The sequence below is a fragment of the Lissotriton vulgaris genome, chromosome 8 (assembly GCF_964263255.1).
Source record: "Lissotriton vulgaris chromosome 8, aLisVul1.2, whole genome shotgun sequence".
In the NCBI taxonomy this organism is placed as follows: Eukaryota; Metazoa; Chordata; class Amphibia; order Caudata; family Salamandridae; genus Lissotriton; species Lissotriton vulgaris.
The window spans coordinates 669,285,661-669,303,800 of NC_141696.1; positions in this window are offsets into that span (position 1 = coordinate 669,285,661).

The following is an 18,140-nucleotide window of genomic DNA, read 5'->3' on the forward strand; positions in this document are numbered from 1 at the left end:
AAGAGCTGCCTGGTACGATCATTTGCAGTGCATTGTATTTCACTGTTCGCTTTGCTTTGTGAGTCATTTGTGCCCGATTGTGCCTCTGCCCATTTCTCTGAGACACCACAGACTGTGCCCCAATCTCGCCCTGTTTCGCTTTTGCTTTGCAGCCATTTTGTTGTTGATGTGCCTCTTAGCCCGTCCCTACGCCCCGCTCCCGCCTCCCAGCTACTCCTCCCTTGCCCCACCCCCCCCCACTATCCACTTATGTCAGAACAGCGGATGCGCAGCGGACGCGCCCCATGCGCGCCGAAGGTGCGCCAAAGGTAAGCCCGTCTACGCCCGTCTGCGCCTGGACCGCGCCCAGCGCCAGACCCCCTGGCCCCCGCAAATTCCACTCCACCCGCATAACGTACGACTCCGCATCCCTCTCTGCACTTAACTCCGGCCGACTCCCAAACTGCTACCAAGCCGCCCCAGGACACACCCATGGACCCTTCACCTTGACACTCCTGCAAGCTAGACTGCATCAGGACCCACACCAAATCCACAAACTCCAAACAGAGCTCCGACACCAACAACCTGAAGTGCAATCTGCTCAACACCCGCTCGGTCCACAGAAACGCCATTGAACTGTGGAACCTACTCGAGACAACATCGCCGGACGTCGCCTTTCTTACAGAAACCTGGATGAAGGCTTCATCAACGCCCGACATCCCCATAGCCATCCCGGACGGCTACAAGATTATCCGAAAGGACCGCATCAACCAAAAAGGAGGAGGCATCGCCATTGTCCATAAGAATACCATCCGCATTACGACTAGTTTCCGATGGCAACCTAACAGACGCCGAACACCTTCACTTCCAGATCCACACCCACCCCAGGACCACACTCAGAGGCACCCTCATCTACAGGCCATCAGGACCCCGCACACAATTCAGCGAAGACATCACTGACTTCATCAGCCCACACGCCCTCCTCTCCAAGGACTACATTCTACTGGGAGACCTCAACTTACACCTGGAAAAGAACAACGACAGCAACACCACTACCCTTCTGGACAACCTCGCCAATCTCGGACTCAAACAACTCGTTGACACCCCCACCCACTATGCCGGACACACGCTCGACCCAATCTTCACCTCCAGCAAGCACATCTCCTTCAATCACACAACAGCTCTCTATTGGACTGATCATAGCTGCGTTCACTTCATCTACAAAAATACTACGTCCCACAACCACCCACAACCTATTCCCCGCAGAAACTGGAACAAACTTACCACCGACCAGCTCTTCTCATCACTTCAACAAAATCCCCCTGCCAAATCATCGGACCCAAACCAAGCAGCCACCAACCTCACACAATGGATCACCCACAGCGCTGACGAATTAGCACCCTTGAAAAACCTTTAAATCAAGCAAGGTAGCAAAAAAGCCCCCTGGTTCAATGACGATCTCAAAAAATCCAAGAAGATCTGTTGCACCCTCGAAAAAGCCTGGCGAAAAAACCCAACCACTGACAACCTGGCCACATTCAAGAACGCCACCTGCAAACACCACCAACTGATCCGATCCACCAAGAAATCAGCATTCAAGGATCTACTCGACAACAACGTCCACAACAGCAAAGAACAATTCAACATTGTCAAAGAATTTACCAACCCCATAGCCGGCACCAACGACATCACTCCATCCCAAGACCTCTGCGACTCTCTAGCCTCGTTCTTCCACAACAAAATCGCCAACATACATAACAGCTTCGGCGAGCAATCCACCCCACCCACCTCCGAACTAAAACCCCCCTCCAACAACCTTTGCGACTGGAAGCCAATCACCACTGAAGACACCATCCGCCTGATGAACTCCATCCACTCAGGATCGCCAACTGACCCATGTCCCCACCACATCTTTTTCAAACAAGGGGCCCCAATAGTATCAGCGAGGGACCTCGGGGAGCTTATTATACAAACACAACAATGGTCCCAAGCAAGGAGATAGAGGATAGTGGAAATAAATATAGACTCAGTCAGTTCTATATTGCTGAAGACATGTCCAGCCGGACAGAGGTCTTCAAAGTTTATACTTAAATAAGAATTTGTGACACAAAATAAGACCTTCAACAATTCACGTGCGTGGGGCACAAGCCTGTACCCAACCACAACAATACATAGACACAGACAACACATGAAAGGGCTTGCAAGGCAAGAGCAGCAGTTTCTGTAGAATTCCAATCATACAGAGAAATTTTTGTAGGTACCATTACATAGCATTGCATAGAGATTCATTACACAAGTATATGGTACTCAAAGGCCACCACATCTTCAACAAAGCAGACTCCATTATCGCACCCCATCTCCGAGACGTCATCAACTGCTCCCTCAACTCCGCTACCTTCCCGGAAAGCTGGAAACATGCCAAACTCAGTGCCCTCCTGAAGAAACCCACAGCAGACCCCACTGAACTTAAGAACTACCGCCCCATTTCACTCCTCCCATTCCCTGCCAAAGTCATTGAGAAAGCCGTCCACAGCCAGCTAGCCGCCTTCCTCGAATCCAACAAATCCCTCGACCCTTCACAGTCCGGCTTCCGAGCCAAACACAGCACCGAAACAGCCCTCATCGCAGCAACAGACGACATTCGAGCCCTACTGGACAACGGGGAAACAACTGCCCTCATCCTACTTGACCTCTCCGCGGCCTTCGACACAGTCTGTCATAGCACCCTTATACAACGCCTCAGCAACGTCGGAATAAAAGGCAAAGCATTGGACTGGATCATCTCGTTCCTCGCCGGAAGAACCCAGAGAGTCCGCCTCCCCCCTGTTAGATCAGAAGCAACCGAAGTCATCTGCGGCGTACCACAAGGATCATCACTCAGTCCCACCCTCTTCAACGTTTACATGAGTCCCCTCGCATCCATCGCGCGCTAACACAACCTCAACATCATCTCCTACGCAGACGACACCCAGCTGATCCTCTCCCTCACAAAAGACACGAACACCACCAAAACCAACCTACATGAAGGGATGAAAGAAGTAGCCGAGTGGATGAAGAACAGCCGTTTAAAACTGAACTCTGACAAAACGGAAGTCCTCATCGTAGGATCATCCCCCTCCGCCTGGGACGACTCATGGTGGCCACCGGCCTTGGGAAACGCACCCAAACCAACGAACCACGCACGCAACCTGGGCTTCATCCTCGACTCCTCCCTGTCAATGACAAGACAAGTCAACGCCGTCTCATCTTCATGCTTCAACATCCTACGTATGCTCACAAAGTGTGAAGTAGTGTGGCTCACTGGTTAGAGGCGGCAGACCTGAGAGCAGAGGACGGCCCGGGACCAGGGTTCGATTCCCGGCGCGGCAGGTTTCTGGACCAGGGTCAGCGGACTCGATAATTCTCTCGCCTCGGTGCCCACTCTGATCAGCGATCACACTCGGCAACTCTGGGCATTAGCTTGCCTCATCTTCACTAACGGCCCCACCAGACCTCTGGGGATGCCTGGTCTCACCCTGGAGATACCCATTAAGGGACCATCTCTCAGGGAAGCCAGGAAGGGTTTCGCAGCGGTCGAAGCGCCTTGGGACCCTCCGGGTAAATAGTGCGCTATATAAATGCCTATACATTTACACACATCACAAAAATCTTCCGCTGGATCCCCACCGAAACAAGAAAGACGGTCACTCATGCACTGGTCACAAGCCGACTGGACTACGGAAACAATCTTTACGCTGGAACCACAACCAAACTACAGAAAAAACTCCAACGCATCCAAAACGCTTCAGCCAGATTCATCCTAGACATCCCCCGCCAAGATCACATCTCCGGACACCTGAAAGACCTCCACTGGCTCCCCGTCAACAAGAGAATAACGTTCCGTCTCCTCACCCACGCACACAAAGCCCTCTACAACCTAGGACCCGAATACCTCAACACGCACCTGTCCTTCTACACCCCCACCCGCCAACTTCGATCGTCCAATCTAGCCCTCGCCGCAGTCCCACACATCCAAAGATCCACCATGGGGGGGGGGGGGGGGGGGGGGGGGGGGGGGGAAGGTCCTTCTCCTACTTAGCGGCCAAGACCTGGAATTCTCTTCCCACCCACCTCCGCCTTACACAGAACCACCTCTCCTTCAGAAAACAACTAAAAACTTGGATTTTCGATAAGTATAGCACCCTTCCTCACTCAAGCGCCTTGAGACCCTCTGGGTCAGTAGTGCGCTATACAAATTGTGAACTTGAACTTTCAGGTACTCTTCATCTTCAATCCACCCTTGGATCGCACCGGACACTTCTCTTCTGGCCACCTGCAGCATCATCATCATCTACAGGCTCCATAGATCTACACGACGAAAGCCGACACTTTGCACCGGTGCACCCGCTGCCTGTGGGTGAGGTAACTCTTGAACGCCGGTGCTCCTGTGGTGGTATACACCTCTAGTGTCCAAGTCTAAAGTTTTGTACTTCTAGTCCAGTCGGAAGACTCTTAAATTAGTAACTCGATAACTTTTACGCACCATTAACTTTGCATTGGTGCATGTGTGTGCTTTCAGCGCTGCACCCGATTCCCGCTGGCTTTTCCCGACTTCAGCATTGCTAGTCCCGATTGGTCTCAGCAATTCCCCAGGCCCTAGTCTGACCACTGTTCGATTAGTGATACTTATACCACTTTTTTAATATATGATTTGCGTGGCCCCCCGGCCTCATCCATAATTGTGCAACTTTTTTATGTTTAACTGTGCTTCTGTTTAAACGCTTGTGCCTCTGCACTCATAAAGAGTACAGAGCATTATTCTAGTAATAAATACATATATTTTTACAATATATAACTTGTGTGGTGTCCTTTCATTTGACATTACAGGATTGTGATTGGTAAAACAGCTGGATTCACATGACCTCTTGAGTTAAGCCTTTAAGGCTGCTTTGTCCATGCTACCCTTAGGATAGCTTGTCTATAAGGTTGACTTACAACCATCACCATAAGGGATTGTTTGGACTGATACAAGGTGCCCCCAGAATTGGAGACATCATATATCAGGCCAACTTCTCACAGTTTTGAGATTGCCTCCGTATTATGTGGAGAACGCAATTCTGTTAAAAGAGATGGCAGGTGTCATTTAACATGCATTTACTGCAGTATTACTTCAGCCTACTTTGGTAATTAGTCTTAAACCTACCTTTTTCTCGTTTTAAAAGGAGCCACTGATGGCGAAGTTTTGCTGGTGCAGTTCCTAAACTTCGTAATGCTGAAAGTCCGGGTATTACATTCCGGCGGAGTTATGGCTGTAAAGGCCTCCTGCCAAAGATCCTTAAGAATCTCCAAGACCCTCGGGGTCGCCCGATAGTTTCGGGTCGTGATTCCTGCTTGGAGCCCATCTCCCAATATGTTGATTTCATTTTGAAACCTTTCTTTGCTGAAGTTAAATCTTACCTAAGACACACAACAGATTTTCTGTTGAAAGTTGAGGATACACAGTATATCCAGAATCGCAGATAATGGTCACTATGGATGTTACCTCCTTCTACACGCAGATCCCGCAAGAGGAAGCGGTGATGGAACTATATCTTGATAAAAGAGATAGGCCACACAGAGTGCCCACCTCATTCATCCTGAGAATGGCAGAGATTGCACTTAAGAAGAACTACTTCTCCTTCAATGGCGAATATTTTATGCAGGTCAAGGGCACCGCGATGGGGTGTCCTTATGCCCCAGAGATGGCAGTGCTCTTTATGGCACAATACGAGGAGAGATTCGTTGAGAGTAATAACCCATTCAGACATCATATCACCCAGTGGTATCGGTATATAGATGTCTGGCTCCTGTGGCAGGGGAGCCAGGCTCATCTACTGGCGTTCCACGAATGGCTCAATACGAGGCATGGAGATATTAAATTCTCCATTGCACACAGCAACACCCGTATGACTTTCCTAGATGTTGAAATAACATGCGCTACAGGAGTACTGAAATCATCCCTGTACAAGAAAACTACCGATAGGAATACCATCTTGCACCACAAAAGTGCCCATCCGAGGAACTTGAAAACAAATCTTCCCTATGAGCAATCATTGCGCATAAGGAGAAATTGTTCGGATGTGAATGATTTTGGACACATGCCTACAATTTCTGTATTGAAATGAAACAAAGAGGGTACCCCAAGAAGCTATTGAAACACTCACTCAAAAGGGCTCGCTTCACTCCTCGTGAATGTCTGCTTCAAGTGAGAAAGAAGTCTGAATTGGAAAGACTAGTATGTGTTACCACGTTTGGTCCTGATACTCACAAACTCAGACAAGCTGTCCTGAAAAACTGGCACCTGCTCGAAAACCTAGTATGTCCTTTTCCCCACCCAATGTTTTCCTACAAAAAGAATCAGAATCTTGGACAACAGATTGAGAGCTGATGTCTCATTACCCAAAAAGAAAAATGATCTACTGATGCAGTGGAATCTGAAACCAATCACAGGCCACCACAAATGTGGGTACTGTGTGGCCTGTTTTAGCACTATCGAAGGCAGTAAGTTTCGCCATGCAGGAACTAAATGGAAACATCTCAAATTTTCGAACTGTAAGACCAAGAACGTGATCTATGTGGTACAATGCCCATGTGGAATGAATTATATCGGGAAAACATGCAGACAGGTTAATTTGCAGATTAGCCAACATAGATCAAGGATTAAAAATAGAGTCTTGACAGCACCAATGGTAGAACACTATGTGGCGAGAAAACACGATGAGAATGACCTAAAGTGGTCAGTGTTGTTCACTTTGAAATTATCCAACCACGCAGTAAATGTTGAGAAAGTGCTTCTTCAAAAAGAAGCATATCTGATTCTTAAATTCAATAGTGTGCAAACAGGGCTTAATAGCCTGTCCGAGATAGCGAGATTATAGATCAGCCAGCGGCCTTCAGTGGGGTCTGCGAATGTTCCGCCCCCTAGCAACAGGGTGTCTGCGAAGTGCCTTGGCTATTCTTGTTAGCCTCTGAATTGCTTGCAGCATTATATGCCCCTGGTGTCGAAATTATAATTATTTTTCACCACGCCTTATGTATATTAAATTCGGCCATTAGATGGGAAGTCCCTGGCAATGCGCAAATTGACTCATGCGTCTGGCAATCCCAAAGCTTTGTGAACATGATTCTAGCCCTGTCCTCCTGGGATTACATCAAAAGAGAGCCGTGCACACTCCATTGTTCTTATGCTCCATAAACGTTAGTCATTAGTGCCCAAAAGATTCCAGGTCCTTTTAATTTGTAATTACATATACATTTCTTTTTTTTGTATTCGCTTTTACAAGTAGATTTGGCAACATACTGCATTCCCCACAATGCACCAGCTTGGTTCCACACGATTAATAAGCTGAACTCCGTTCGGTCGCCATCTTGATGTGATTGTGAAGGGAGCAAGCAGCAGTAAAAGAGCGAGGTAGGCACCGTTCTATCAACCGGTATTGCGTTGATTAGCAATGCAACAATTTAGACCTTGTAGGTTTTCTAACAAACAGCGTGTGTTAATCGTTTATGTTAATCCAACAGCAATGCCACCATCATAATTGGAATTACCCGTGGGGGACATCGTGCAACACTTAAGGTACGCGACGACCGAGCGCATATGAGACAGGCAAATATTAATGCGTTTCGCAACAGAGGCCAATATAACACTATTGGTGCGGATGTCGTCTGTTGCGGCGAGGAGGACGGTTTCCGTACTGTGGTTTTTTCTGAAGCCGGATTGGGAGGAGTCATGGATGTTGTGTTCTTCATTGAATGTGGCGAGTTGGCTGTTGATTTCTTTCTCGATGACTTTCGCTGGGAAAGGGAGCAGGGAGATGGGTCTGTAGTTTTTGAGGTCGGTGGGATCCGCTGAGGGTTTCTTTAGAAGGGGGTTGACCTCGGCGTGTTTCCAGTCGTCGGGGAACGAGGCGGTCGCCAAGGAGAGGTTGATGGTTTGGCGGAGCATGGGTGCGATGGTGTTGGCGGCTCTGTTGAAGATGTGGTGGGGGCAGGGGTCCGTGGGGGCCCCTGAGTGGTTTGACTTCATTGTCTTTTTCTCTTCGGTGGTGAGGGCTGTCCAGTCAACAATCGCTGGTTTCCGGGTGTTGGGGGTGGTTGGTGAGGGTTCAGTGTGTTGGTTGTCTTCGTCGAAGTTGTCGTAGATGCTCTTGATTTTGTGGTGGAAAAAGATGCAGAGTTTGTCGCAGAGGTCTTGTGAGGGAGGGATGTCGGTAGACTCGATGGTGGGTTGGGCGAACTCCTTGATGATGCTGAAGAGTTCCTTGCAATTGTGTGCGTGGGTGGAGATTCGGTCTTCAATCGCTTTTTTCCTCGTTTCTCTGATGAGTTGATGGTGGGCGTTGGTGGCGGCTCTGAAGTTGTTGTGGGCTTCTGTGGATTTGGTGTTTCTCCAGGCCTTTTCGAGGCGGCGGCATGTGCGCCTGGACTCTCGAAGTTCGGTGGTAAACCATCTGGCTTTCTTCGCACGGGTATTGTTGTTTTTCTTGAGGGGGAACTATGGTGTTGGTACTGTCCGAGATCCATCTATGCAGGGTTCGGGCTGCGGTGTTGGGGTCGTCGTTTTCCGCGATGGTTGGGGTGGAGTTGTTGAGTGAGGAGGTGAGCTGGTCATCGGTGATTTTGGTCCAGTTTCTTTGTGGAAGCAGGTGCTGGTGTCTGTGGATGGTGGGTGTTCTGAAGGTGAAGTGGACGCAACAATGGTCGGTCCATGGGAGTTCGGTGGTGTGGCTGAACGTGATGGAGTTTCCTGTAGTGAAGAGGGGGTCGAGGGTGTGTCCTACTGAGTGCGTGGGCTCGGTCACGATCTGGCGGAATCCAATGTTGTGGAGGTTGTCCAGGAGGCATGTGGTGTTGGGGTCCAGTTGATTGTCAAGGTGGAAGTTGAGGTCTCCCAGCAGGGTGTAGTTGGTGGATGCGATGGCCTGCGGGGAGATAATGTCCGTGATGGAGTTGGCGAAGGGTCCGCGGGCTCCAGGGGGTCGGTAGATGAGGGTTCCTCGGAGGGCGGCGGTGGGGCTGGCCAGTATCCTGAAGTGAAGGTGTTCCATCAGTTCTGTTGGCTCGTCAGGGAGTGTGCTCAGGCGGAGGCTGGATTTGTGGACGATGGCCATTCCTCCTCCTGGGTGGGTGGGTGGGGCGGTCCTTCCTGGAGATCTTGTATCCTTGGGGGATGGCGATGGCTATGTCGGTATACAACTGTTACAACAAAGTTTTTACAACGCACTACCACTACAACGCAGGCATTCCCACGCATACCATTACAACGCATTGCGCTGGGGGGCGCTCTAGGATAGGGAATAAGTATAATTTTATATCCAACACCTTCCCTAGTGTCCACGGGGACTGGAGTTGGAATATAAAATTATACTTACCACTATCCAGCACCTCTAAGCGCTATGCGTTGTAACAGTATTTGTTGTAAATACCGCGTTGTAATGGTATGCGTGGTAAAAGTATGCGTTGTAACGTCATACATCCGGCGATGTCCGGTCCCGAGGTGGTGTTGGTCCAGGTTTCGGTGAAGAATGCTACGTCTGGGGTGGTGCTGTCGAGGAGGTCCCAGATTTCTGTGGCGTGTTTGTGGAGGGATCGGACGTTGAGGAGGATGCATTGCTGGGTCTTCGGTTCGGTTGTGTTCTTGTGGGCGGGTTGTGCTGGATCCGTGTTCTTGGCGGTGCTGCAGGTGTGCCGGCAGCGGTGACAGCTGAAGGGTCCATGGGTGTCGGCTGGTGATGCTAGCTTGCAGTTGTTGTTGCAGCCTGGGTTGAGTGTGTGGAGTGCTGCTGGGTCGTAGCTTTGGCGGGCGGATGTCCAGGGTTCCTGGTGCTGGTCGCGGACAGGTCGCAGACGTGCTTGCCTTTGACGCGCCTTAGGTGCACCAGTAACGCCGGGCATTCTTTGTGAAGCCTCGCATTTGGAGACTGACTGTCCACAGACAGCGCGCCTTGTTTACGGAGCCTAAGTGACATACTCCGTCTTCCGATCCCTGGGCCGCCACGACTGCCGCTGCGAACCCAGGTAGAATCATCACGTCAATTTCAGCTTAGAGGGAAACCGCTTTTGCAATACCTAACAACGCAAGGACATAAAGACTTTTTTACCTCGACCTCCTCCCTCTAAGAGGCGCCGGACGGTGCACATAGAGAACTAAAACCTTTGAGGTACCGCCCCCTGTTCACCGATCAGTTCTCAGGAGCCTGATAACCACAGACAATTCACAAAGCCCTGATGAGGGTTCGATTACGTTCTGCTCGAACCTGAAACGCGTCGGTACTGCGCAAGAGCGTAGTAATACATTAAATGTATCCATGTCAATGAACATTGTACAAGCTCTTGCCCCCCCTTTTTTTCACTTCGCTTTGGTGGTTATAAAATAGGCATTCACATGCAACCGTGAATCATCAAATGTGCTAATATTTTTGCTCTGTGTTCTTATGTTTTTCATTGATTGTTGTTGTCCATCACTGTCAATAACTGTATGTATTTGTATAATCATTGTGTTGATTGTGTGGGTTTACCCCCCTTTTTCTGCTTTTCTAAAATATTTTGTTGAAAAATTTAAAAAAAACATGAGTCGCTGGTATAAATAAATGTACCTCCACATGTGTCATTCAGTTACACGTGCTTCTTTGAATAATTGTTTATCTCATGAGGTGTGGGCACTTTCTATTTTTTCTTCATTAGGTGCACCAGTGGCGCGCCCGCAGCCCTCGCCCAATGCGCGGCCGCGCAGTGGCCGCCATTAAGTAGGGGTCGGGGAGGGCTGGACAGCTGGGAGGCGGGAGCGGGGAGGGGAGCTGGTTTGGGCCGGTCGCGCTGTGGGGGGAGGGGCCGCAGGGGCAGCAGCGGGGGGGGGGAAGGTAAAGGGAGGAAAGAAGGGATAAAGAAAAAAGGGAAAATAAGCAGAAATAAGGCACAAAAGAGCAGAAAGGTGAAAGATAGAAAGGGTAGAAAAACGAGTGAAAACGAGTGAAGGAGCAGAAGGAGAGAAAGAGAAAATGGGCAGAAATAAGGCGCAAAAGAGCAGAGGTGCAGAAAGGTGAAAGATAGAAAGGGGAGAAAAACGAGTGAAGGAGCAGAAAGAAAGAAAGGAGACAGAGGTCCACTGGACCACCAGGGATGAGGCGCAGGGAAACCTGCGGGTGGAGGAGGGCCTGGATCACCAACACTCAAGAGTGCAGGGGCAGGGGCACCTCACTTAATGGTGGAGCTGCGAGGGTGGGAGAGCAATTTCACTGACAATGAGTCAGTGGTCTTGCTCGCCTGTCCCCGCAGTGGCCGCCATTAAGTAGGGGTTGGGGAGGGCTGGACAGCTGGGAGGCGGGAGCGGGGAGGGGAGCTGGATTGGGCCGGTCGCGCTGGGGGGAGGGGCCGCGGGGCAGGAGCGGTGGGGGAAGGTAAAGGGAGGAAAGAAGGGATAAAGAAAAAAGGGAAAATAAGCAGAAATAAGGCACCAAAGAGCAGAGATGCAGAAAAGTGCAGAAAGGTGAAAGATAGAAAGGGAAAATGGGCAGAAATAAGGCACAAAAGAGCAGAGGTGCAGAAAGGTGAAAGATAGAAAGGGGAGAAAAACAAGTGAAAACGAGTGAAGGAGCAGAGGGAGAGAAGGGGAAAATGGGCAGAAATAAGGCGCAAAAGAGCAGAAGTGCAGAAAGGTGAAAGATAGAAAGGGGAGAAAAACGAGTGAAGGAGCAGAAAGAAAGAAAGAAAGGAGACAGAGGTCCACTTAACCACCAGGGATGAGGCTCAGGGAAACCTGCGGGTGGAGGAGGGCCTCGATCACCAACACTCAAGAGTGCAGGGGCACCTCACTTAATGGTGGATCTGCGAGGGTGGGAGAGCAATTTCACTGACAATGAGTCAGTGGTCTTGCTGACTCATTCGCCCAGAGCTGTGCGGCTGATGTGGAGCTCGGGGGCAGACTAGGCAGCTCGTCACGGAACGAGCGATCTGGTTTGCTCACGGCATCTGTTGGGCTCCCAACCTGTTAACCTGTTCCCCTGGATGTTGCACGGCGCCCCACGGAGCATCCTAAAGCAGCACACGATGGCAGCCATCGCGGCGGGCTGTGCTCCTGACTCAGCGTGCCCCCCAGGCTACCGTACGGCGGCCCCTGCTCCTGCCGGTTGTTACACGGCAGCTCCTGCCCCACATCGACGAAGACAGTGACCCTGCGTGCCCCCCTGGCTACCGCACGGCGGCCCCTGCTCCCGCCGGTTGTTACACGGCAGCTCCTGCCCCACACTGACGAAGACAGTGTCGCCTGCACCGATCGCCTGCATCGATGATCCTGATGCTCGAAACACAGGCCGCTCGCTGCTCATTCCTCCGCTCCTGGTCATCATCTTCTCCTCGCAGCTTTCACGAGGCCCCCCTGCTGCACCCAAGATCGTCGTTAGCAGACCTGCTGATCGCTCCAGAAGACGCTGCACACGACGTCGCCTCCCATGATAAATGTAGAAAACTGCCGAGATTACCAACGCATCTGATACACAGGACTCTGGCAAGGTATTGTCTCTGCTCTACTTTTATTTCAGATTTCCAACAATTTACCCCTCTTAGATCTGTTGCCTAAAATGGCTGAGGTCATAAATCTGCTACAATATATCAGCCTCCATTTTCACCAGACTCTCACTAAGCTTAAATCTTTGCTTGGCACTGAGACTATCAAAACAGACATAGGACCCCCCACTCAGCAAGCTTGAAACTGGTCTTCCTCGGTCTGCCCTGAATTAGAAAGTGAAACTGGTCTCAAAACATCAAAGAAGGACTACATTACTTTTCTCTACCTCCCCATCTTGGCGGCCATCTTAGACTAGTCAATCCTCTCTACCTTACCCTGCCTAATGAAGCGCCCATTTTAGACTAGTCACATGGTCTAATCCTTCATGCACACTTTTCAGCCTAAACACCCACACCTTCTCTCACTTACCATAGCTCTTTATCTACTCCTAACCACACAACCTCCTTCACCCACCTACGCCTCTACTCCCAACATGGAACCCACGGGCAAACACACATATAAAATTAATTACCCCCCAGAGCTCTCCAAAAATACCGCCAAACGTTTTAAACACAACTTCCTGAAGTCCCATCCTGAAACCCCCTTTGTAGACACCTACTTCTCACTAAACAAGGGAGCCAAGAGCACCAACATCATCTTATATACTATACGTAGAGCACAATGGAGAAAAGCGTTCCTCAGCTTACTCACTATCTCCGCCACCAGGAAATCCGCCCATGGCTTAACACTGTCCACCGCACCTTCCCAGCTAGAGCAACCATCACTATCTACAACAACGGCATTATCCTAATTCAATCCACAGACAGGAACCTTGACCTATTCGACAACTATTCCCCACTTTCAAAGAATATATCTCCAACCCTCAGACCCCTAAACTCTCTGGCCTCCAATCCTAACATCCTTGACTCCACAGCGCCTCCCACCACTGACACACATCTCCCCCCCCCCCCAGCACTTTATTCCTTCACCCACCCGTTACAGTCACCTCACATCCCCCAATCACAGTCTTAGCTCATTCCTCTTCTTACATCCTCCCACCCCACCCCCTCTACCCCCAACAGAACCCTGCCCTCCCACTCCCTACTAGACTCTCAGAACACCTTACCTCCTTCAACTGCACGCCCCACAACAGGTCCTCCTCCCATCCCATCTCCCCCCCCATTCCCAGTCCCCACTACCTCACCTGCACCCCAGCCACCCCCAGCCCTCTCCCATCCAGCAACTTCTCCCCCACCCATTCTCAGTCCCCACTACCTCACCTGCACAGTAGACACCCCTAGCCCTCACTCATCCCTCAACTCCTCCCCCACTCTCAGTCCCCACTACCACACCTGCACCCCCGCAACGCCCACACCACACTCACCCCTCTACATCCCTCCCCCTCCCAAATCTACCACACCCTTCACACCCAACCTACCTACTTCCCGAACACTAACCCACTTACTAATACCACCAACCCCTGCAGTAACACCACACCCACCCCCAGCTCCAGTAACATAGATACCTACACACCTTCAGTACCCATTACCACCTCCATTCCCAATCCCACACTGGACATGATTATGTCTACCCTCCTCCAAGTCAAAGAAGATCTCCACACCCTCAAAGAGTTACTCCTCACACAACACAGACAAGCCCTACTGACCACCACTTCCCCACTAATATATCCCCCACCCATCCTACTCTTCCGCTCACACAAAACTTCCCACACTGGACCTCAATTCCCGCTCGCAATCCCACCAACCGCTCCAGACGCACCGTCACTCCACTTTCAGACCACGACATACGCACCCTTCTCAGCTCATATGACCCACTTCCCCAAAACCACTTAGCCACCCCACACCTTTCCATCCCCACGATTCACCCAAACCCCCTTAGGCACCCCATTCAAAACAACAGAGGCTCCGTCCCAAATAACCTTAAAAAAGTGCCCCTCACTCTAGAACACTCGTCCACCCCTTACACCCCAAAGCTCAAATGCATGCTTCTCAACTGCAGGTCAGCCCCTCGAAACTCCTCAGACATCGCTGATCTCATTAATACACTGGACCTTGATCTAACTATTCTGACTGAAACTTGGTTAACTGAATCTTCTACACCCATCATGTATATTCTAGTTCCCACTAACTACCACATCATTAGACTTGACAGGACCAGCAAGACAGGCGGTGGAATCGCATGTATTTATAAAAGCAACCTCTCCGTTACTAGAGTCACCTCATGTGAATACTTCTGCCTAGATGTCATCAGCGAGAGCAAACCTGAATGCTCTTTACACATCATCTATCTCCCACCTGGGGACAACCTCATCTTCACCCAACAACTCATGGACACAATATCAACCAATTCCGGTCGGCAAAACACTCAAATTTTCCTTGGTGACTTCAATCTCCACTGGAACGATCACAATGACGCAGTGGTAAACAGCCTCAAAAACTACCTCAGCGCTCTTGACCTCACCCAAATCTGCAACAGGCCGACCCACGATAAAGGCTCTATCCTCGACCTTATCTCCAAAGAGAACTCTATCCAACTTGGATCAATCCAACCCTGTGACTGGTCAGACCATCACATTATCACATTCTTCATCAATGAAAAAGTTACATTTATCCCGGTTCAACCCACCAAATCCAAGGTCTGGAAAAGAGACCTGAAGAAACTCAACCCAAACTCTCTATCTTCCCACAGCTGCAATCTCCTCCTTCCCCCTACCGGTGCTCTGGACGTTCAATCCTTGACCGACCACTACCTCAACTCTATGACTTCCATAATCAATGAGGCCGCCCCATTGCAACTGAAAAGAGTCTCCTCCAAAAACTCAAACCCATGGTACGATGGCACACTCAACGAAGATAGACGGGCCATGCGTATGGCAGAGCGCACCTGGAGATCAGCCCCTTCGGCACTGCACCTTAAAACTCTGAAGAAAAAGAGAAACGCCTACTTCAGGAAAATAAAGCGCACAAAATCAGATTTCTTCAGCCTCCAGCTCGACCAAGCAAAAAACCGACCAAGAAAACAGTTTGAACTAATCAATACACAATCCAAGGAACAACCCCAACCATCGCATAGCACTATAGGTGATTCACTATCCTGTGAAGACTTCTCTGCTTTCTTTACTCTAAAGACTGATAACATAAGGAATGATCTCCTCAATGACCTTAGCCTTTACTCCAACCCCCACAGAATAACACCCAATGAACCAAAGAACCATGCTACATGGTCATCCTTTGACACCTATTCGGAAGAAACAATTAACAAACTGATCACCACACTGAAACCCTCTAACCACCTCACAGACCCCCTTCCTGCTAACGCTGTAAAGGACTTCATCCCACTACTTCTACCACTCTGGACCAAAATTATCAACAGTTCACTTCAACAAGGACGCATCCCCGACTCCCTCAAAGTTGGACAATTCACACATATACTCAAGAAACCAACAGCTGACCCTACTGACCTAAACAATTACCGTCCTATTAACAACATTCCCACCCTTGCCAAATTGTTGGAAAAATGCGTCCAACTCCAAATAACGAAACACATTGATCGGTTTGACCTCCTCAACCCTCATCAATCAGGCTTCCGAGCAGGGCACAGTACTGAAACTGCTATGACACACATAATTGATGAGGCCCTCCAAATCCTAGATCAAAACGATTCCTGCATCCTCATCCTTCTTGATCTCTCCTCAGCATTTGACACTGTCAAACACGAGAGCTTACTCGAGTTGTTAAACACCAGAATGGGTCTATCTGGGACTGTTCTCAAGTGGTTCACTTCCTTTTTACATAACCGGTCTCAGAAATTCAAGAGCAACAACCTGATCTCCTCACCAGTGCCTGTAACATTAGGCGTCCCACAAGGATCTTCCCTATCGCCAACATTGTTCAACCTGGTCATGGAACCTCTCACCACCTTGTTACAAGCATCTAATGTACACTTTCACATGTACGCTGACGACACCCAACTATATTTGAAATATCCCCCAAAGACATTAAACTGCTGAATTCAACTCTCAGAAACACCCAATCCTGGCTTGCCGATAATCACCTCAAACTCAATGCTCTGAAAACTGAGTTCCTTCTGATCTCACCTCCCGCGAAAAGATCCACCACTCAAACCTGGCTTAAGCACCATTCAATGTCCAACCTACCATCGTGGACTCAGCAAAATCTTTAGGCATAACACTTGACGCCAATCTCAACATGCAACAGCATATCAGCAAGGCAACTAAGGGAGCTAATTTCCAAATTAATACTTTGAGGAAACTTAAACCCTTCCTCCCAGCCAAGGACTTCCAAACTGCAGTACAAGCCCTAGTCATGCCGCGCTTAGACGACGGTAGCGTCACCCTCTGCAGACTCCCCCTTTCTACAACTGCGCCCCTGAGAGCCTCTTTGAACGCTGCAGCGAGGCTTATCACTGGATCAAAAAAACACTCGCATATTTCCCCTACCTAAAATCCTTAAACTGGCTGCCTTTTGAGGCCAGAATACATCTGAAAATTGCGTGCATGACTCAAAGGGCTATACACCACAGCTCACCTGGCTACCTCACTCAGAAGCTGTCAATATCTGGTGGCTCTAGAAACACAAGAAGTACAAAGAATCTTCTTCTGAAACCTCGCAGATTCCGGAAGGAAAAAACATAAGCGTTCCTTTTCAGGAATGGCACCCAGGATCTGGAACTCTCTCCCTCCAGAAACCAGACTTATCACCTCCACTACATTTTTTAAGAAAGAAGTGAAAGCTATCCTCATGGCTAAATTCACCTGAACTTGTACTTCACTTCGGAACTATTTGAGACTCCTCACCTTTGTAATATTCGTTTATCTGACTGTCTACTTGTATTATTGTTTTAGCTGATTGACTATGCTCCCTCATGTATCTATCCTATTGTGCTACTCATGTATTACATAAGTATTATTTGCTCAAAAGCTTGTTAATCGCTTTCTTGTTTTTCCTACCCCCGGTTTTTGTGTTTTTTGTAAAGCGCTCTGATATCTGCAAAGATCTTGTTCGCGCTATATAAAACCTTCAAAATAAATAAATAAATAAATGTAGGATGTTGGTATCTATTTGATTGAAAGTTTTTTGTAATGTCATGATTTGTTTGTAAATTTCATTGTATATTAGTGTAAATATGTGGATGTATAGGTGTCTTATTTGCTGAAAAAAAATTCATAAAAATGTAAAAATAGACAAATAATTGGTATAAATAAAAATACCTGGTCAAACTAGACAATTAGCGTTTTTGACCTTTCTAATTTTGCGTAAAAATAGTGGTGTCAGGCATTTGTGTTTTTCTTATTCTTTGAATTGTTGCCTGCTCATCTGCTATTTGTTACTATTGAGGTATTAAGGTGCTTGTGTGATTGTTATTAAGGTTTTGTGTAATGAGATATGAAATGTAATGTCTGAATAATAAGGATGATCACAAGTCTAAGGTGACCAAGTAAGCTGATTTCACTCTCCATTATAGGGCCGATTCACAAAGGCGAGCAAACTTGGCTCCTCGATACCCCTCACGCATAAAAGAAATGTACCTGTACAAAGGATAGGACACACTGAGTGAAGAAATCATGCACTGTTCATTGAGGTAGCCATTACATGTGGTT